Raw genomic sequence first — 23,727 nt, forward strand, 5'->3', positions numbered from 1 at the left:
TATGCCGCTGGAAAATGTCACCAGTGAAAGTCATAATAATTCACTGTTTTTTGAGCTGCTTTTGATGCTCTTCTTTGCTAGAAATACTAAAAGAAGCATCTCATATATTTGAGCTATATGTTAAGCACGAAAAACAAGACAATTGTAATACATGACCCTCATATCAAGGGGTGAAATATTTCTGTACGTCTTTCAATCTGTTTATCGGTTTTGGGTTGTTGTAAAAAAAAAAAAAAAGACTACTAGCTCAACCTTTACTAGGCTGTGGAAAAATGTCTGAAAGCTATCATTATTTTACAGCTGAAGGCTTTAAAAAAACACAGCTACACAATACTGAGGTATATTTTGAATGGTATATTTTTATGTGTCACAAAAATGGGAAAAAACTATTTTGAAAATACTCTTGAAAGGAATTTGACTCCATTTAATGCTTATCACAATTTACTCTAGGCAGTTTTCATAAACTTCTCATCCATAATTTTTTATGTTTTGCTTTTTTGTTACTTTATAGGTCCAATGGTGAATAAAATTACCATTAGAAAAAAACTATTTTAACAGTTTTAAACATACTTTTCATCAACTCCACATTTCCATCCATCCATCCATCCATTTTCTGCCGCTTATCCGGGGCCGGGTCGCGGGGCAGCAGCTTCAGAAGTATTATAATATTTAAATTTATTATTGAAAACCTTTTGTTAAACTTTGAACACAACTGATTAGCCGGGTTGGAATTCAACATTAGAAACCAAAGTCAATGTGAGAAATCCCAGATGAAGAACTGAAGGGAGATGAGAATCTAGGGGAACAGCATAGGAAAGCAATGGTCATTCTAGTCTTTCTTAATTGACTATATGTGACTTTTAAGACAAGAGAATAATCAACACAATATTATGAGAGGTCTAAGAAACAACTACTTTTGCTTATGCGTAAAATGTAGTGTTCACTAAAATATGAAAAGTATGTTTTACAAATATAAAGTTCTAAATAGGTGTTAGATATTATCCAGATGAGACATGTGACCAGTTATTGCGTTTGTTTCATAGAAAATTCTCCTTTCTCTTATAATGCAAGGACAGAGAGAGGCTGCACTCCTCTGCGTGTTAGAGGAGGGAGTTGTACTGTTATCTGCTGATCCCAGAACTTCCCTTGGAGCACCGGAGTGGGTCTGTATCACGTAGTGCACCGTGCACTGGGACTGTGCAGCCTGCTGACAGGAAAGCTCGATTAGCGAGTCACAAAGAGGCCAATATAGAGGAGCACTTCCTCAGCCAAAGGGGGTTTGCCCAGAGAACACACTCCAACCCTCTTTCCTGACAGAAGACAGTGACAAACACACACACACTGGCTGGCTTACCTCAAGGGAATGGATGATGGATTGGGATTTGGTTTTTCCGACACGTGCGCAGATGAATCCAAACATACATTATATGACGCACACATTCAGGAACAAGCAAAGAAACAAGCAAATAATTTGCACTCTTTGAGAACAAGAAGTACTGTGATCTGTGTTCTATTATCACAACTGTTAAATTGATTTGGAAATTAACAAAGTTGACAATTTTCAAAGAAAGCTGGCAGCTGTCCAGACAAAGCGATGAGTGTGTTTGGACTGGCCACAGCCATGCGCGTGCTGCCTTTGCTCAGACAATGGGATGTAGATGTGGAAGTGGGCCTAGGCCAGATGAGGAAAACGAGATAGCAAGGGTGGGATGAGGGGTGGAGGTGAGCAGAGCGCAGACCGGTGGGCTGTTATGGGACCTTGTGGCGGAAGGGCATTGTTCAGCAGAGGAAAAACACAACAACAATAAAAAAACAACTCTTCCTGAATCTTTTTATATGATTATGTGGAGAACAATTGAGTGGGTGGGATCCTCTGCTTTGAGGATATTGAAAGAGGCCTCTCCTTTGAGACTTAGAATGATCCTTTCACACCTTACTGTGGAACACAAGCAGGAAAATAAAACAATGTGAGCTGCTGAGTAAGAAGCCTATTGATCAAGAACAGTGTGTCCATTGAGAGAGATTACAATGGCCTTTGGCCTGTGACACATTAAGCAATGAACCAAAGGTTAATTAGGGGAAAATTGGCTGGTATTAGATTCATTTTTGCAATAAAACAGCTTATTGTGTATTATACTTTAGCATTATGCAAAGTCAATAAGTATCAAATCAAATTAAGCTATAGATTAACTTTTTTTCAACAACTAATTCTATTAGTTTTAGTATTCTATGGAAACTGCACATTTTTATCCACCTGTCCTGAAAAGCCTTGCCATAGATTTATGAGATACTTTGCATACTGTATCAGTGAGCATGTTCATGTGCACAGTTCAGATGATGTCTAGTTCTGGGTCAGACTGTTTCAGCTGATTCTGCGGGGTTTAAGATTTCACTAACCCTAGGGTCATGCACCTGATATACCTTTGAATCCTGTTGTTTACTGGAGTAAAGAATCCTCTCAGGGGAAACAAGCGTCCACAGATAAGAGTCTGGTGTGATGTTGCGCACTGCAGCCCTGAAGGCCCAGACATTGGTTTTTCTCTTCATCTCGTTCTCACATTTTTACAGCTTTCCATTGATTCAGCACTGCTTCAGTTGATGTAGAGGTCTAGCAATGATTGTGTAGGTTGATATATTACCTGTTTGCAGATAACTGAATACATAAACTTCCACAAAGTAAAAATTAATAGGCAGAGATCAGTGTACACAAACTGTCATATGCTGAAGCTTTTACGTTGCTTACTGATACAGTAGATTGTGGAGCATACAATGGAAATTGTAAGATGGATTAATGTCAAACTTCTTTGGGAGAAACCTTTTCTGGAACAAAGGGTCCATGTGTGGAACTCCACATCTCTAGAACTAAAGCTGAACTACTGTGTGCGTCTTTAATGATGGACCCCAAAAGAAGTAGCTGGTTGTAAAGCCCAGTTAATGGGGATCCTAAACATGCTTTTAAAATGAAAATGGAAGAACGAACAGCAATGTAAGAATGATTTTATATATATATATATATATATATATATATATATATATATATATATATATATATAATTTGATCTCGGGGCTTCCAGTCCATATTCTGCACAGATGTTCCTGTACACTATATATATATATATATATATATAAGCGTACATGGAACGACATAACCAAGTGGCGGGCTTAACCATGTACGCTTTCCCTGCCAGCATCTTGCACCCTGCTATTATGTGCTGGACTGTCTCAGGGGCCTCCTTGCACAACCTACACCTTGGGTCTTGTCTGGTGTGGTAGATCTGAGCCTCTATTGCTCTGGTGTTTAGGGCCTGTTCCTGGGCGGCCAGGATGAGTGCCTCTGTGCTGTCCTTGAGTCCAGCTTTCTCCAGCCATTGGTAGGTTTTCCTGACATCAGCCTCTTCAGTTATTTGTCAATGGTACATCCCATGTAGGGGCTTGTCCTCCCATGATGGTACTTCCAGCACCTTGTCTTCTGTTCCCCATTGCCTGAGACATTCGCTGAGCACATCGTCCGTTGAGGCTTTGTCCTTGATGTATTTATGGATCTTGGATGTTTCATCCTGGACAGTGGCTCTCACACTCACTAGTCCTCTGCCTCCTTCCTTACGGCTCGTGTACAGTCTCAGGGTGCTGGATTTGGGGTGGAATCCTCCATGCATGGTTAGTAGCTTCCTAGTCTTAACATCCGTGGCCTTCAACTCTTCCATTGGCCAGCTAATTATTCCGGCAGGGTATCTGATTACTGATAAGGCATAGCTGTTTATTGCATGGATATATATATATATATATATATATATATATATATATATATATATATATATATATATATATATATATATATATATATATATATATAGCAGAGATACAATGTCTTAGTTGTGTCAGTTGTCCGCCCATTATATCAATACTCATCATACAGTGGTAAGATAAGTTCAAGATAGTAAATTGGAGCAAATTTCATTTTCAGCATAAATTGTATTTTAGACATCATGGAAAAAACATAAAAATAACAAATTTAAACTCATGTCTTTCAGATGAAATGTGCAGAAAATAACATAATGACCAAGACAACCTTTAAATATCCTTAAAAAAGGATCCCACAGACCTCTTTTTAAAGGTAAACATTTATTACCTTAGGGGTGCCTGATGGGCTGGAAGGCAGTCACTTCACGGAGCTCTAAATGTCATCCTCTCTTTGACACATTAGTGACAAATGAGGAAAGGGAAGAGTGATGCTTTGACCTTCCTTTCTCTGGTTCAGGCAACTAGCAAGCTAAAAATCACAAGAGCTGCTTAGTAACATACTGACAGAAATAACAGAAATGTAAAACTAGGTCAATAATTTTGAAAACTGGCCATCATGACAAATGTGAAAGTAATTATGCTTCTACACATTTCCTTTTCTCATTGTCTGTCTGTCTGTCTGTCTGTCTGTCTGTCTGTCTGTCTGTCTGTCATACGAGTGTTGAGTAATTTATAAACCATGAAATGTTGTGTGGCTGACTTTGTTAAAATTATTGAAAGCCGACATTAGCTCAAATAACCACTTGCTTCAACTCATACCTGCAGAATACCATCTCTGAGTCTACAACAAGATGCTCCTTTAAACAGCAAGGCTTCTACAGCCAAAGATCACACTGGGACCCACACTTGTCAGATAAAAGGAAAGCACGATTTTCAAAACCTCACAAGACTTGGATTTAGTAACGGATTGAAAAGTTTTGGTTGGCCCAAAAAGTTTCTGGATCATGAAGCAAAGCATATTTACCACAAAAATATGTAACTTAGTCTCTGTGTAGACCTGTAATGGACAGATGACCTATCCATTAATCATCTTGTTATAAGGCCTATGAAATCTTGTTTTGTGATCTATACAAAAGATCACTGGTATGTCAATTCCTGACATACCAGTCAGGAATTGAAATAACATACACATTAAAGGTACCGTATGTAACTTTTATAAAAAAAAAAAAAGTAAACATATTTGTTAAAACTGTCACCATATTGTGACAGTATTATATCAGATAGATCATTTTGAAAAGATCAACTTCCTCCACCTCTTCCCGGAGCTACTCCTGCCGACTGAAGAAATGCACTGCTCTTGAGGTGTCCCAATAAAAAACGACCAATCAGAGCCAGGAGGAGTGTTTTAGCACTCATGTACTTGCTGCTAAATGTGCTGAAGGCTGAGAAATAACTTAATGTCACAGGAAAACCGTTAATCTGCATGGCTGCCAATGATAGTTAGCGTAGCAAAAAATATTTATAAAAGTTATATACTGCAGCTTTAAGGCATTTTTTTCCTGAAAATTAATCAAACTTCTTTTTCTCTTATTATATGTGTGGCAGACACATATCAAATATGCATATTAGCATAACCAAGTTCACTGAAGGGAAACAACTATAGACTCAAGAGTTCAGTGCATTAATTGTTTTGTACAGTTTAACATGGAAACTAAGACAAAGCCTCATCGACACAACATAGGACACTGCACAGTATTCACACAACACACTATGTGTTACTCTTTACGTCATTCTGTAATGGGTATTCTCATAACAGAATTTAAAACAGACTTTGGATCTTTAAACTATTCAAAACAGACATGTTTTGGTGAAAGGTGCTTTGGACTAAAATTGGTTTGCCTTCTGGAAGTTCTGACCTGGGCCACAAGCGAAGCTTTCAAATTGGCAACTGTCTCTCCACATCATTAATCAGCCACACAGAGGACTGTCTTCTATCCAGATGGGGAGCCTCTCTACAACTAGAGGAAAATAAGCAAGCTAATTAATTCTTATTGTTATAGACAGAGGGCGATTAGATGGAGAGAAATTGAGAAGAGGACATGAAGAAAGACCGGTGAATAAGTCACCTCTAACAAAGGCCTGAATTCAGAATATGCTCTCACTAAATGCTCATTGTTTCTTTAACAAAATATATCTGTGATTTGTAATGCTGTAGGACTGAAAGGGGAGGACAGAGCGACATCACAGCTAGAGGTTAATGAATGATAATGAGCTTGGAGCACTCAGGGACACCGTGTGGTCGTGATTAGACAGGCCCAGTAAGACAATCAAACTCTGTGTCCACTTTACCATAGTAAGTGAGATAAAAGGGTAATTACTACAGGTTAAAATACCATAAAACTTCTTACAGCACCAGAAAGATACATGTTGTAGAGTTCTATGTTATACATTGTTGGAGGGATATTAACAAGTTTTATGTTGTATCTGCATCTAAAAATAGATGTGACCTTTGGAGTAATCTAAAAACATACAATCACTCTTGTGAGCCTCATATCAACATAAATAAATACAATAAAATAACTTCTTTCAGACAAATTAATTCAAATATGATTTTAATGAGTAACCTTTTCTTCATAATTATATTCTCAACAAGAGCTTTACCTTTTAATGATGTATGTAGAGCTATATTAGCCAAGTTGCTTTTTAGTCATATTATGAACCAAAACTATTTTAGCACCAAGTGTTCTGTAGCAGCCGGTGCAATACAATCAGCATCACTGGGCCCTCTGATCGCCATTGGTTGGATATGTCTTTTGCATGATTATGTTGGCAATGTGATGAACTCCGCACCTGTTTTGGATGTACCCTGCCTTTGGAGTAAATATTTTGGATGGTGGGGTGGATTGACAGATAGATGGCTACGGATAAAGACAGTAATAATAGTAAGGCGATAGGAAATGGTCTCAAATTTTTAACACAAATTATTTCGGTCTAAAAATAAACTGAACTGGTGTATCATGTTATAACTACAGTTGTCCAAATTGTGTGCTGAAACCATAATCCTGTTTTAAATGTATGCTGTGAATCCATATTTTTTTTGGCAGTTTAGCATTTTATATCTCTAGTTCAATAAATTCATCTTCAGGTATATGCAATTACCAAAGGTAACTTGCTTAATACACAAGGTGGTGAGTGGACCACAGACATTTGCTCCCGTTCTTGTACAAGCAATGTCCTCCATAAACCTGTGAACATGCTCCTCAACCCCATGTGAGAGTGATTGTCTTGTGCTTTTTTCCAATCCAGAGGAAAGGAGAAAGGTCTCCAGCATCATTATTTTTCTCTAAAATGTAACTGGCTTTACTGCACACCCTAATTTGCTTGCCATAATTATAGGTCATGCTCCCCTTTTGTAATTTATAAAACCTTTTGTTCTTATCAATAATGAATGGGCCTTAGCAAATCATGGACCTATAATATTTTGATATTATGAAAATGCTAATGCGTCAGGGACCTTAAGCCTTATCAGCCAGGTCGGATGCTCTATTAAACAGCCCGCAGAAGAAGTTGGAAGCAAATTGCTTATGTTAATGCCCCAGTTGTATCCAGACAACATGAGGAGTCTGCAATTAATTTCATCCAGGCGGCGGATGGACAGGCAAATTTATTTCCCTTCCACAGGATGGAGGCTCCCCCCTCCTTTCTCACAGGTCTTCATGCATAGAATTGGAGAGGCTTTGAGAACAAGAGATAGAGGGCAAAAGGCAAAGAGAGAGGGGAGCAGTAACTTATGAGCAATCTATGACCTAATTGAACAGTAGCAGAAAGGGAGGACAACATCAGGGAAACAAGAGGCGAAATCTTCATTCATTCTGCTGACAAGTGTTTTCTCAACTTAAACCTGTTTTATTAATTGTGTTTGACACTTCCCTAATTACTTTCATTTACATCACATCAGCCCCAAGCACATGATGGGACTTGCAGCTCATTTCAGTATTGGTAGACCAAAAGGAGGGCAGTTGATGACTGGCATGGAAAGACATATCACAAGTAAAGGATAATATAAAAATTATATACCAACCACGTCATCTTACCGTTGGAGGTTTTTAGTATGTTTGACATTTCTTTATTAGAGTAAATTTGAGTGTTCTCAAAAACACAAACACAAAACAAAAATTAGAGATACCAAGTCATCATGATTGCTTTGGTAAAAACCACAACATGCTTTTTTTTTTGTTTTGTTTTGTTTAACCAGTGTCGTCAATAGCCCCAATCAGAAATCCCTGTCAAAACACAGCTTCCAGTACATGCTCTATTGACGGTGTCAGTGAATCAGACTGTCAGACTCACCATTTATGTCCAATTTCTAAATCTGTATTATTGCTTATATGCATAGTCTTGGTTATCTATTCTGGGTTTACCACTGAGAGTTCATGCATTTTTCATATTTCAAAACGATATTTACAGAGAGAGAAATAGAGGTTTCTTCAGCTCCCTGATCTTACGTGATCTGCACTTCCTGCTGCAGCCAAGGGACTGCAGCAGGCACAGCATAAGCATTATGCAGTTGGCACAGCATAAGTCTTAGTTATTTTGTGATATGACATCAAAACAAAGTACTAAACTTATGAAGCAGGTGATTTTTTTAATGCACACATTTAACTTGACCCACATATGTTTCAGTGGTATCAAGACAGTAAACATGCTAATATTAGCTTACAATTTAAAAAATGTTCTCCTGGTGTAGAAACTTTTTGTCAAAGCAATCTGCAGTTTGTGTTAAGGAATAAAATAATGCCACATTGAGCACCACTTTTCCAGTATCTGAATGGTGGGTATAAAAAGTCTAAAGACATGCAGACCACACATCATGTGGCTAATTATTTTTGTGTGTCATATGTTTTTAGTGTTTTTATGTTGTAAAAATATATTAATGAAGATAAAACACACTGAGCTAATTATGGGTTAAATATGGGAAGTTAAATGAACAATGAGGTTTACAAGATGATCTAAAGATGACTGTTACTTCATGGTCATCTTGCAGGTGAAAAACTTTTTTTTTTAAATATGTGAAAAAACAATTATGTGCCAGCATTAATAACAGCATTAATACAGTTACTGGGACTATTGTGCAAACATTTTTCCAAATAAAAACATAACAATAAATATCCCAGATTTCAAACCCCATCTGATTTTTTTTTTCTTTAAAAAACCCAATGTTCATAAAACATCAATTAAGGGCATTTTTTCCCTTAATAGGCAGATAAGTAGGATTATGGCTTAGTTTGTAGGGCATTGTATTTTCTTCATTGCATTTTTTAAAAAGTTTTGAAAGGAAAAGTTATTCTTCCTGGATAGACCACAGGCCTTCCATCTGTCTCCAATGTATAATAATCTGTATAATCTAAAAAACTGTGATTCTTTCATTTTTCAAATATATAATGGAAATAGATGAGGATGACTCATAAAAATTTATACATCAGCTCTCTTTTTAATTTATGCCACACCCTCCAGGCACGTATTATTCAAACATTAATATAAAAAAGAACTGTACATCACAGAGTGTCAGCTTTCACTTCTACTTCCATTCAGAGTCATGCATATTATATTCACACTGGGCTTGACTGCTGCACGTCTTACAACAATTAAACATAAGGTAACAAGCAGATTGAGAGATTGATGGATAACATCCATATACTGCATTCAGTGTACTCAATTTTTAATGACCTCTTTGCCACCATTACCTTTCACTTTTGTGTTTAGATAATGCACTTTATGCAAATTGTAAAATTCTATAAATTTTAGATTTGTCACTATTTATCTTTCCCAGTGCCACTGAGCTATGCAATTGTAGTATGTAATTAAAATAAAATTCAAATCATTCATTTTGTATTGTCCCCCAAGCTTACAGACAAATAAATAAAAGAAATATCAACTCTGATTTAAAAACTACGTTGAATCTTATAACACCAGGGCAGAATAATGATGCTGCATTCAATTAGCCTCAGATTTGGGAATGACGTCACATCAAAGTTGAATGAGTTCTTTTTGCTAGTTGGAACCAATGAGATTTGCTGATTTTTGGGCTGCTAACAATATATTGTTCACCACTTTTAGTTATAACACTTAAGTATCATATTCAGAAGACTGTGCAAAACAATGTGTGCCACTGATCTAATGTAATGTAAACAGTCATATAATATAGAAATAATTTGCACCCGTTATTTTGTATTGCACGACAGTCATATATGGTCATTAAAACATATTACAGTGAGGCTTGCTTGTCAGATTAAAAGCATGTTTTTTTCAAGTAACAAGCTTTAAAAAAGGTATTAAACATACTTTTTATCAATCCCACATTTCTTTATGAAATATCTTTTTATTGGTCTGATGTTATATTCTAATCTTAAGTATTGGGTTTTCATTAGTTGCGAGTAGAAAATCAGCATCAACAGAAATAAAGGCTTGAGAACAACAGTCTGTATGCAACAAATCTATATAATGTGTTTCACTTAGTGAATTTAGTTGAATAAATGAACTTTTCAATAACAGTCTAATTTACTGAATGAGTCTGTACAGTTGGGTAGCAGTACTAGTTACTGAACTCGGGGATGCTTGGTGGCCTTTGGCGTCTTAGTCAAAATTGCAGGGGGGTTTTCAGGTGCAGGGCATTTTCTTGTGGTGAAGGACATGGGGCGGGGGGTTACTTCTTTTACCAACTTATGCAGACTGTGGTCTGTGGTCGTTTTAACTAAGCCCTGGGACAAAATTGTTGAACAATCTATTCAAACTTTAATGAACCTCTTTCATAGCATAAGAAATGATGAGATGATAAAATTATGCTACCTCATAATATTAATGTCAATCAGTTGTGTCAGGGTCTCTAGGTCACTCTTAAGAATGAGTTTGTTCAAGTTATTATTAGCCTTTTACCTGATAAGCCGCTACTGAAAGATTGTGCTTGCAAAGTTTAATACAAACTGGTCATACAGTCAGTACATTTAATATGTTGCCATTTTCATATCCAATAAGTGTTGCACAAGGAGCCAACTTGTTGGAGTAACTTTTATATTCTTTGCCATTTATTCTTCATGAAACTTTTCTTACTTATCTTTTTGAGGATGAATCTTCACTATTTTAATAGACTTTTTTGCTTTGGAAGGATATTTGTTGCAACTTTTTGAAAGCTGTTATGGTGTGTAACCACAGCTGTCAGATTTTATTGGGAGTTTTTTGTTTTTTGGTTGTTTATTTTACAACTGGAACGCCCTGAGCATCGTCATAACACTAGATGAGAACTTTCCTGCCCACTTATATGAAATAATTTGTTGATGAAACATGGATAGATTTCATATGTGATATTTCTTTGGAATTAAAGTGTGTTTGTATTGAATTACGCTGAATGCAGTATGAATTATAAAAACAACATGTACTTGTATATCAATAAGTCTTTTTATAAACAAAACAAAACCAATACAATATCTATGGAACCATTGGCATGGGATGCGTTTGTTGAACTTACATCAATTTCACTACACTTATACAAAAATAAATGTACCAATTCATTCTTGTAGGTTTTTTTAATGAATGTACAGCAATGCACTGCTTAATGGTTTTATTGTCTGTAATGTGTATATTTTTGCAAATGCAAATATTATTATGCAGATTAACAGTATAGCACAATCTAAAATGTCTGACTATCCTTTAAATAAGTTCTGTCAAGTTCAATAAAATGGTTCCTTATCTCTGTTAATCAGTATCAATATTACTGAGATCAGCCTTAGCTTGGGGATTAATTAGAAAATAGATAGTGGGTAATCATCCTATACACTGTATTGATGTGTATCGTGCTCCATTAAAAAAATCAGCTCACTCATGTGGTGGGATACTAGCAAACTGTTTGCTTTATCCACAGGGGGGTACGTAAACACTCAAAAATCATTTACTTTTTGTTCTCACCAGTTTTGATCCCCTATGTTTCGGCATTTCTATGTCAGAAGACATCAGCTTGACTCTATAAATTACCACCTGATCCTTTCTTCCTGGATAATTAGGTACCCATTAGTTCTAATCAAGTAGTTACTTAATTATTGCAGTAATTAGTCTAATGGTCTAGCAAATTGAAGCTTTATCACTTTCAGATACTTAATGTTCTTGGCAGAGTACATCACAAATGTCAAAGGCTTGGGCATTGGCAATCCAGCAATAGAAAACAAAGTTTCTATCATGTCATAAAAAGGTTGGCGTACTCACGTGTGAAATGCTTATTGTTTTAAATTTTGTCTGAAGTCAGGTTGTTAAGAAAAAAATACACTAATCCTATAAAACATATTAAATGGCATTCCTTTAATATTAACAAATGATGTTAGCTAGCTTGATAAAGATGTTTTCTCATATTGTTTTTTTTTTTTCCACCATTCGCTTCAATCTTCCATTACACAGACAACAAATAAACATGTTCACCAAGTTAGCATGATAAGATCAATACTTTGGTTTCAGAGTCCCTCGTGAAATTACACTTTATTTTGGTAATGTAATTTCTCAGCTACATTTTGGCTACATTTGGCCTTATACACACAATACACACAAATTTCTGTTTTTCTATTGTGTTTATAATGTAACTTCAGTAAACATCTATAAACGTATCTAGATTCTGTCCTAGGTGTTAACAAAATAATTAAAAAGAAAAACCACATAAACAGCTTAAGGTCAGAAGTTTAATGGTGTATAATACGTGTCAGTATTGGTATCGTCATTGGCATCAGCATCAGCATCAGCGTAGGGTCTGTATTTACTTGGTATCATATCGATATGAAAGCATGCAATATTACACACCTCTACTGGTAGGATGTGTAAAACAATGCAAACAAATTTGCAAGAACCACAACAAGAGAAGGACAGCAGGAAATAACTTGAAACCCATCCAAGTCAAAAGCATCTTCCTCCTCTATTCTGTCACTCTGTCATTTTAACTGGGAAGACAAATCAGAGGAGTAGAAAGAAAGAAAAACACCAGAAAAAAACTTTTGACAACTGAACAGCTATGTCAATATATTTTGTTTATTTTAAAAAAATAGAAAATACTTATCTATTGCTTTACTTTTTCTGCCGATAGAGATATTTAACTTGTTAAATACAGTGTATTGCAGCATTGTGCTTATTCACAAGCATTATTAAATGTAAACAGTGTATCGCTACCATTCTGCATCTGTTCTGGACATGTTCAGTCTTGCATCATTTTTGGCAGTTAATCTTCACCACTCTTTTTAAAATTTTAAGGAAAGCCATTTGATCCATGCGCCAGTGTTTCGTTCCTTGGCATTGTTCCCCAGAGGAGGCATTTGAATGGTCATAAAATGAATATGATAGTCTTTTGGACTCTACTAGCCAGAAGACCTATGTTGCTGCATTGGAAAAATTCCTTCCCTCTTTGTTTTCATAGTAGTTCACATAAGTTATTTAGTATCTTAAACTGGACAAGATGAGATGCTCCTTGTAATATTCTGAGTCTTGCCTCTATACCTCTATGTTTACTGATAAATTTAAAGATGGACAAAATTCTATTCATCATTATCTCTAAAACGTTATGTCACACACTTAATTGCCTGATACATTCTCCTTTATGTATCAGTCACCTTTTTATACCTGTCCTATCAAAACTTTTACTAATAAGTCACAATTTACTAAACACTAACATTGAACTGACATAAGAAGGACTTCATCAAATTTTCAAACTAACATTTAATAGTCCACTTTGTGTGACCTATTTGTCAAAAGAAGTCCAATGCCCCACAAGATGCCTTCACAGAAAAAAGTAAAAAGGTAAAATCCTGCAGTACTCCATGCCATATGACAGGAGTGTGTGAAAACTGACACACAAGAGTTTTCAAATTGGGGCCCGGGGAGCCGAAGCATAAAATAACTTCAATCTCAGCAGCTCTCCAAGGAATAGAGCAGAAGTGCGACCAACAACAACACAACAACAGAGAGGCAGGAAAGGGTGAAGGTAGGAGTTATTAGAGGATAAAACATGCCTCTCCATCTCACTCCCTCTCTCTCAGGAACCCCGAGGATGATCAATGGATTTAGTCAGAGGGATATTCAAGCAGAAAATTGCTGCCTTTTTGCTTTTCTTTGAAGTATTTCCAGAATACATACTGGAGCCCCTGTCCACCAAGGTTGAAAATAACAGTGCAAGTGCAGTCTGTACCAGTAATCCTGAAAAAAGGGGTGAAAAAATTTGGGGGGGGAAGGGAGTTGGTGTGGGCAACAAATGTTAAAGGACGCAGGGAGGGTTTAGATTGAAACTTTGCAGGTATAAAATTGAAGGCAGCCAGCTGAACAGACACAGTCAAACTATGGCTATTTTTCAAAACTGAACCTCAGTGGCCACCATGGAAATAAATTAATAAAACAGGACCAAACATAGGACACCATTATGCAAATATGGCTACATGATTTATTTGTTCCTGCTCCCATGTATTAACTTTAAAAGGTCCAGTTAACTTTTTTCTGAGAAAAAAAAATGTTTACTATACTTGCTTAACACATTACTTTCAAATATAAAACTAGTTGTTCACATCATTAAATCCCATAAAGTACATCAAATTTTGATTTTCTGCAGCAAAAGTAAAATTCATCAAGTTATAATTGACTTAAACATTAATTGTGGCTGATTCTTACTTAACGCAAAAAGGATTTCTGAGGTCAATGGGATGATGACGTTTCTGTTAAACGAGCCAATGTAACAAATCGTAGCAGTGACAGGGTAAACTCGAGTGTCGGATAGCGAAGACTGCCCCGGCCCCTGGGGGCCCCTGGTGGCACTATGCAGATGACAGCAGAGGCATGTGGCACACTCGTGGCATTATGAATAGGACACAGCGATGGGGGACCAGACTTCTCAGCTCCCTGCTGTGTGGCGTGATGGCCTCATCTGTTTTCCCATCGCTACTCTAATACATCTGCAGCGCACTCCTTCCTAATTAAGATTCCACCGTTCTATTAGTCATAGGATGGAAAGGATATCACAGAGGGTAGTTTAGCCAGAGTTTTTGGATTAATTGCTGGGCAATTCACCACACACAAGAGTGCTTAGAGAGCCCGAACAAGAACACCAGAGACAATAATTCAGCTCTCTTTTTTCCCCCCCATTCATGGATGTTATTTTTACAGAGAAGCCTCCACGGGGATAGGCTCTGCAAACTATTTGTCACATTCTATTCATAACTTTCATTAATAGTAAGTAGGGTTTACTAGTGTGTAGCCATGGGAGACATCGTTTAGAGGTATATGGTTATTTAAAACTGAGCGTGTACATACCCAGTTTAGACGTTTTGTTTTTGCTGCTAATGCATTTGCATCAACTGATTATAAATATTAACCTGCAGGTTCCAATTATAGTTAGTGTTGAACTTAACATGAAGAAATTAATAGCTCATAAACAGCGACGCCCCAAATTATTCACACATCTACAAGATTTAGGTAATTTTGAATACTTTGAAAATATTTTTATTTTAGTATATTTTTGCCTATATGTCACCATGGGGAACAGAGCTTTCAGCCACTGCTCGTCAGCTCTGGAACTCACTTCCTACTTATATAGATTAACTTCCCTCATTTAAATTAGCTCAAACTGTAATACTCACTTTAACATACATTTAACAGTTGTCAAATCTCGTTTATGGGTTTGCTTTTTAAATGATTGTTTATTGAGGCTATATTGATCTGTTATTTTTTGTAAGGCAATCTTTGGTTTTAGAAAAGTGCCATCAAATAAAAAAGCATTATTGATATGCATTATTATTGTATTTTGACTATCAACAAAACATTTCTTATGCCAGTGTCTTGTTAAGGGAAAAAAAAATCTAAAAGGCTAAATTCTCCCCCTACATCATAGCACATATTGTGGAACTGCTTCTTTTCTTATGCATGAATCCACACAAACCATATTATACACTGACCAAAATACTACAGGTAAATCCTGGAGAGAATTGAAAGAAATCCTGCATTTTCTGTGTGGTTCCTATCATGTCAACAACAAGGGATTTCTTGTTATGGTTTAATTCAACAATAGCATTTGCAATTGGGGTTTTGGGCATCTCAAGGGCATTCCTGGTAAAATTACTGAGACTCTGCACCATTTATCACAGCCTGACATGTGTCATGTTCCAGATTCTGGTGCAGAGAGGTTACAGCTGAAGACAGCTCTTTCTTTGTTGAGCAGTCATCAAAGACAACATCTCGTATTTATCAAAACAAAAAGAGAAAGGAAAATCCACTGCAGGAACAGAAACTAGAAAAATGTCATGCTTTCAGATGCTCTATACAAAACACACACAAGGGTTTAATTTAATACATTAACACCAAATAAAACAAATCATGTTTTTGGGGGGGTGGGTTTATTGGGTTAAATATGGTTTAATGCATTTTTAGATTAATTCAACAAAATTAGAAATGTTTGTTTGAACTGAAGGCGTGGGCAACTGAAAAAACAAAAAAATCTTATCTTTTATATAGGCAGTTTGTTAGGGGTAGCATTAAAACAAAGGGCTATAAGTTGTACTAACAACTATAATTATTAATATTTTTCCATGTTGCAAATACTTTATATTGACAACCTAATGTCTGGTGTGATACGGTATATTCCAACGTACTACGTTATGCATTACTACAGAAGAGCAAACCTACCGTTACAAATATTCATAAACAACTAACTGCCACATCAACCATTGTAATGTCAAGTTTGCGTTAAGAGGTGGGTGGAAGTCCAGCCCATACCTTCATACGGAGAGGCCGTATATCCTATCCTGCACCAGACAAAAGCCAAAATCTTTGAAACAAAAAACATTGTTTGTGGAATAAAAACACTAAATGTTTTCAACGATCAAAATGACCGAGTGTGTGTGTGTTTGTTTATGTGCTTAATGACAACATTTTTAAATAAAAATCAGCGAATAAGTTTCAGCTTATAAAAATCAAAGCATATATTGGAGAATAAAAAACAACTTAAACAACTTCCAGAAGGAAGGAAAAGCCATGAAGGAAAATTTTGATTTTTTTTTTACATTTTCAGATGTCAAAAATCTGAGATTTGGACCACAACTTTTTGATCTTTAAGAGTTAATATAATCGACAGGAAAGACGCAATACCAACCTAATATGTACCTGATCCTGTCACCTTATTCTTTCCTACTCCTCTCTGCTGTTTCTCATCCTCCTCTTGCATCTCTTTCTCCTTCTCCTGTCCCAATGCATCAATCTCCTCCTCAACTTTCTCACTCCTACTCAGGCTGACATTATTCTGTCCCTCTCTTCCAACTCCATAACCACAGCTGACACTGTCCTTGACTGCAACTTAACAGCAACAATGATAAACCTTACAGCACTTTTGCAAATAATTCATAGTGATAGAGCAAAAATACAACATTACACCAAATGTTTTTGTTTTGCAAAAATGAATCGTATGCCTTTTTCTGGTCAATCAGAAAATGTCTGCCCTAAACTTTAAAAAGCACAAACACACCAAGACTGGTTAGAGTCTCAGGATGATGATTGGTAATTTCATGGCCATCCAGCTACTCATGCTGATTGGTCCAGTGTCATCATAACCTTAGCCCTTCCACCACATAAAATATCTGTTATTTTGGCACATTTGGTTCCATCCTGCACAAAGTTTTGTTGTTTTTCTCCCCTACCCCTCCCTCTCCTTTTTTTTTCCCTTTAGGCATTTTAACTAATTTAACCCACTGCTCTTTCTTCCTTTCTTTTTTTAATTATGTCTCCTATTAGTTTGCAAAATTTCAGACTAACCCCTTCTGACGTTTCACTGCCTACGAAGCTCCAAAGCGACCACAAGGGTGGCTGTGCACAGCAGCACTGATGCACTTAATTTATGGGGTTTAAAAAAAAAAAAAAAAAAAAAAGCACACAGGCCGGTTCCGTCTGGAACAGAACTGACATCACTGCAATTTAAAATAGACCCCAGTCTATTTGTGGTTCAGTATTCACAGATTTATGGGTGGACAATAACTTCAATTTATATGTGGAAAATCTTCCTATTTGTGTTTTGTTTTGGGGGTTTTTGTAGAGCATATCTAAAGTATTCCAAAAACAACACAGCTGGAGAAGCTGAAACTCCTAGATGCAAAGCTACTTGACACGCCATTGGCTGGTATTTTCAAGGTAGCCAATCCATGAGAAGGTTATTGCACTGACTGGCTGCACTCCAAATGGCGAAAATAAGAACACAGGACACATCAACTTTTGCGGTAGTGGAAAGTTTTCACTGTGCATATTAGTGCATATTAAGATAAATTTGGTGTTAAAACTCTACTTAGCTTCCCTAACAAGCATAAAAATAATTTGATGATGCTTGATGAAAGCTAGGCAAGTCTTTTAATGACATATCCCAATTAATATGGAGGAAGCCATCTATCCCCAGTATGACTCCAAATGAAACTATAGGCAGAGTCATAATGGTAGTGGTAAATAAGAGGGTAATGCTAACACTAGAAAACAATTTTTAACTTTAGACACCACAATATCATAATATTTTGATTATATAAGTAGTTTATATAGCTTATAAATATGATATAGTTTATAAATAAACTGATATCTTAATGATTATGTATGACAGGCAACATATTCCAAACAAATGTTGTTGGAGATTAGAGAGAAAAGACAGTAACTCTATCTTAACAAGATGGAAATATGGTTCAAAACCGAGAGGAGAAAAGACTAATGATGTTTAAATGAAGTTGATGTTTTTAAAGATAACTAAAGTTACACAGAACATTTGTTGACTAAAATATTACATTACTCATTTTTGTCACTTTAAAAGAAATGTAAATGACTTGTATAGTTTCTTAGATATGTATAGCTTGTCAAATTGTATTCTGTTGCAGTACAACTTTGATTCGGAGTCTATCTTGATTGAGTGCCGGGCCAAGTCAGTGTTTGCAGGTTCAGTTTATTTAATGCATCTCATCATTGGCATTATATTGTAAGATGCAGTTTATTGATTACGAAGCTGATAAACCCACCCTGGACTTGTTAACTGTTTTGGGGTAGTTATAGTTGTATTTGGAGTTTATTGGTCTGTAACACTACTTCTCAAGTCAATAATGTTAACATTATAGTTGCAACATCTCCATATTCTGAATGTAAAGACATTTTTCTATAGACATAATGACTAATAAGAGTAAACAAGTTCTATAATTTTTCTGTTGTCAAGTAAAAGGCATCAATACAGGTGTGATTAGAGTTCACGCCACAGGATATTGCAGATTAAAACACCAGAATATTGGTACTTACAGGTGAAGACTATCTCACGAAAGGCTATCTTTTTGCTGTTGTCCAAGGTTTAGGGAGGTGAGTGCTTTACGCTTGACTCTGACTGAAAGCAGCTCTCCAGTTGTCGTCCTGTTGTAATACAGTCTGCACTTGGGGCAACTGACAACCTTTAAAAGGAAAAAGAAAATAAAGGTTACAAAAGCTTCAACCACTTTGAAATTGTTTGTGCGGCAGCACTTTGGGTACTATGTTTAAGTTAGTGTTTAGAAGACCTTTAATCGAAGTTTCCATTTTAAAGCCCCAAACCTTCTGATGGCCAATCCTCCCCTGGTCCAATTACTGCAATGTAATCGGACCGCATTTTGTGAAAACGCAAAAACTTTTCACAAAATATGCAGTTTTCACATGTTGTGAAATGTGCAGTTCACAAACCAGTGTGTTTATTGTAAAACACAGTCGTTACGTATATTATAACAAGTGGTCATATATGGATTTAGCTTTTCTACATTGATTAAAATTTTGGAACACAGCTTACGATCCATAAAACCTGTATTTCATGTATTAGGATTAACTTTTCTCAAAAACGTTGCGTTAGTTTTCTGGTTTTTATTGACCCAATATTATGTTTAATCTAATCTATCAAACAATAGTTTAAATGTAAATGGAAGAGGCAAAAAAATGTCGTTTTCATTGTGAATAAAACAGAACTTCTTTTCACTAATCAACAGTTGTGCTTATATCACCAGGTTTTTAGAAGTAACCCAATCCTATTTAAATCAGTACAAATGTAGAAGAGAGTGAATAATACCATAAAAGAAAAAGAAAAATCATAAATATTGTCAAACTCAACAATATCAGGAAGTCCCATTTATTGGATTTTGTGTAGCCCAGACCAATTTCTGTTGATTATTCCTGCGAATAAATGCTCTCATAAAATAAGGACAGCCTAATTCTAGAGGCCTTACATACACCATCTTAATTGCAACACCATTAGCGAATCACAAAATAGCTGTCTTTAAAAAGCCATATAAATTGTCATTGTTTAAAGAGTGCATCAATAAATGCTGACATAGTTGAATGTAAAGTAACACACAAACGGGAGGGGCACATATAGAATTAATTAATTCCACTACCATTATTTATGACTTAATATGATATACTGGCGTGCTTTATAATAACACTGAATGTGCATATTTCTAAAGGAGACACTGGAGTAATTATGTAGAATGCCTTTTACTCTGAATGTACAATATTAATTACAACCACGGTTGTTTATCAATTGTGAAACACTGTTTAAAGGCTGTTTGGAAGATTGCCATGATGACCCAGGCATGTGTCCTATCTTTTACTTCAACTTCTCATAATGTGACATAAGACATAGTTCCTGTGTCACCTTTGACAAGCGTTTTAATAAAGGAGTATATCACAAATGAGACTTTAAAGTGTAGAAAAAAATACGGTTTAAAAGAAAAAGTACACATTGCTGAAAAAGCACCATGGCAGGTTGAAACATTGTGAATGCCATTTGTAACAATTGTTTAGTTCATCTGCATCAATTACTTCTCAAAAAATATATAGCGAGGAAACCTTTTGGACCATGCACATTTGTGTGGAACCACTTATGGTGGTTCCACACAAATGTGCATGGTCCAAAAAGCATTGGGTTACTAATCCTAAGCATTATGTTGGTTGAAAGTCTGATGGTCTAAAAGGAGTGTTTCTGAAGCCTGAGAATCGCTTGCCCCATTTAACAAACATTTCCGGACCACCTCATTTGAAATTGCCCCGCAACAAAAAGAACATATAACCTGAAATGAAAATATTAGTCTCTTAAGTCATTGTTTTTGTTCCTCCTAACATGAGGGGTGGTGCTATTTTGTAATTGTAGTTGGCCACAATAAAACCATGAACAAGTCTACTCAGGTGTTTTGAGTTATTTACAGATTCTGAAAGTGTAGATTCTAAGCTTTCCAATGATAGAAAAGACATGAAAATAAAAAAAGTTGCTTAATATGAGTGTTGTGTGCACTAATAATATTTCAGGGCTATTTGTAATTTAGAAGCATAATAAAAGAAAAATAGACTTGAGTTGCTTTGGCAAAAACAAACCTTTTCTTTCAGCCAGTAGATAGTACAACATACATTATTTTATTTAGTTAGCGTGAGGCGGAGCTCTGTTCACCGCCTTGTCACCATCATATAACATCCCGCACAGACACAGTGCTATGTATCGTAATAGTGTTCAAAAACAACAGTTCTGCATCACACCCTGAAAAACTTTCCGCTAGTATTTTCAGGTGTTCCTTTTAGTGACCCAGTCTTAAGCCATTTAGCCATCACTATTTTTAAACACAATCCTTTGTAAGCTAACTGTAGCGTCACACGTTGAGCTCACGTCACGGTAAATGAGCGGTTGTTTACATGCAGTACCTCGAGGACCACTAGGGTGCCCCCACGGACCAACAGTGGTCCAGAGACCACAGTTGGAGAAAGTCTGGATTTGTACTGATTTGTCTTTACACAGGTTTATTTTACCCCAACAAAAAGATATCTGGGTATTGTCTGAATCTGGAGGGTCTGGGCTGCGGGAAAGGTTTGGTAAAAATCCTCTATAAACTGATAAATTAACACAGGTTACTTAATAACTAAATAGATTAAGAGCATGTGAACTAATTTGAATAGCTTTTTCAATAGCCTTTTGTACGCGAAATATTGGGTACTGAATGAAAAAAATGTATGAAGCCGTCACAAGCTGGGACGTAGTCCTACAATAAAGTCAGTGCCGACATGCAAGCACATACGTAGGCTTAAAGAACTTACTTTTTGGTTTCTGCACAAACTGGCGCGCTTCGTCATGGGTGCACACTCACTGTTCCTGCCTTAGTTGTCATATCCATCCTAGCTGGTAGTTTTCAACATAGACATAATATAAGAGTAAATGCCTCATGGACCGCTCTCGCCTATTGTCGCTGACAAGAGTTAGGGCGGCCATCTTGGAGCGGTCCACCACTCCACTCAGCATTATGTGTTTAGCAGGCAAAATGACGTATCAGCGCATTTAATCGATCATAACACGTTTTTTTGTTACTGGAAACAATATTCAAACATCTAGCTACATTTATAAACAATTGTATTTTTAAGTATGTTTTTAATACATAGTTCAGCATATTTAAATATGCTTAGTGGCTATAATAGAATAGGAATGGAATATTCTGATATCAATGTATGAAGAGCATATTACAAAGCACACAGCCGTTCATAATTTATTTAATAAATTATTTAGTAATATCAATACATATTTATATAACTATACAAACACAAACACAGTGATTAGTTTTTCAAGAACAATCTAAAACACGACTTAATGAGTTAATGAATACCCTTTTCCCCATTTCATATTGTTTCTGAACTGTTCGTGCTTAGAGCAGGGCTGCAACACGACGATCGCGGAAGGTTTTGAGTAAATCTCGGCATTGCATTAGGTGACAAACTGAACGCAGCCAGGAGGCTGAGACCAGCATGTCCTCCTGTGACTGACTTAAAACGTTCGTAACTTTATGAAAGAACAACAACAACAAAAATCAACAAAACATGTTCAAATTAATGACCCAACGAACAATCTCAGTAATTATTGTTTCAACAAGGTGTTGCGAAATTCTGTGCGTTTCGGTTCCATTATCAAAATAACGAGCAGAGCAGGAGTTTAAAATTAACTAATCAACCACCGCTGTGTTCAGGGAGGTTTATTAATGATCGCAAAATGAATATTATGCCTGCAAACCTAATATCGTAACGGACTGAATGTTTTTAACCAATATCGGGTCGGCTTGTGGAGCGCAGGTCGTTGCCATAGCAACGGGTGTGCTTAAATGAGAGAGAGAGAGAGAGAGAGAGAGAGAGAGAGAGAGAGAGAGAGAGAGAGAGGGAGTAAAAAGGTGCGAGTGGTTTAGAGTTGATCACCTGTTCGGGTTGTTTTACCTTTTTTTACCTTTGCCTTGGTGCATCACAGCCGCTGTAGTTTCTGAACGTTCAATAAACTACAAATTTGGACCAATTACCTCGTTCTTGGTCCAAGAACGAGGTAAATATGAAACACGGTAAATATGTTTCATTAAGTATTTAACAAACAAATGGCTTCTACCGCAGAATTATGTGAAATTAAATGAATTGTCTAATATAAAAAAAATAGTTTGGTGCTGTCAGGCTCAGAGTCTGAGAGGCTTTTCCTTTATCAAACAATTTTGATTTTTGCCTCTTATTTAGTGGAAATATTGATGTTGATGAGACTTTCTCCAAAATGATAACCTTTGTCAACCGTTATAGCTCCACTGTTGAAAATCAGGCTCTAACATTCACAAATGACTGTGAAATAAAATCCAGTCCAACATCTGGTTTGAGGTGATTCCTCTGGAACCTGTTGGAAGAAAAATATCCAAACTTCAGAAGATGAGCTTTAACCTAACAGAGCTCTGTGGTTCCTCCTGTCAGTATGAGAGTCAGGGTGAGGAGGCACCATGTCCACTTTTAAAGTTCGTCTTAAAACCCATCTATTTTACTTGACTTTCGGCTTTCAACTCCAGCGGGATCTAGTTTTAAATTGTATGTTTTTGTTTTTAAACTGTAAGAGTTTTTATTTTTTTAATGTTATGTTGTGTTTTAATGTACAGCACTTTGTATCAGCTGTGGTTGTTT

At 36.3% G+C, this 23,727-nt stretch overlaps 1 long non-coding RNA gene across 1 annotated transcript in view; it reads right to left on the minus strand.

Moving 5' to 3' along the window:
- LOC103466644 (uncharacterized) overlaps positions 1-22,403 on the minus strand; it is a 105,413-nt gene extending 83,010 nt beyond the window's left edge. The window contains exons 1-2 of the long non-coding RNA XR_533966.2: positions 21,856-22,403; positions 19,057-19,202 (exon numbers count right to left, since the gene is read on the minus strand). This is a non-coding gene — a long non-coding RNA (uncharacterized LOC103466644). The remainder of the gene's footprint in view (positions 1-19,056; positions 19,203-21,855) is intronic.
- Positions 22,404-23,727: the final 1,324 nt, after the last annotated feature.

Source organism: Poecilia reticulata, chromosome 6, assembly GCF_904066995.2.
Source record: "Poecilia reticulata chromosome 6, P_reticulata-male-v2, whole genome shotgun sequence".
Taxonomy (NCBI): Eukaryota; Metazoa; Chordata; class Actinopteri; order Cyprinodontiformes; family Poeciliidae; genus Poecilia; species Poecilia reticulata.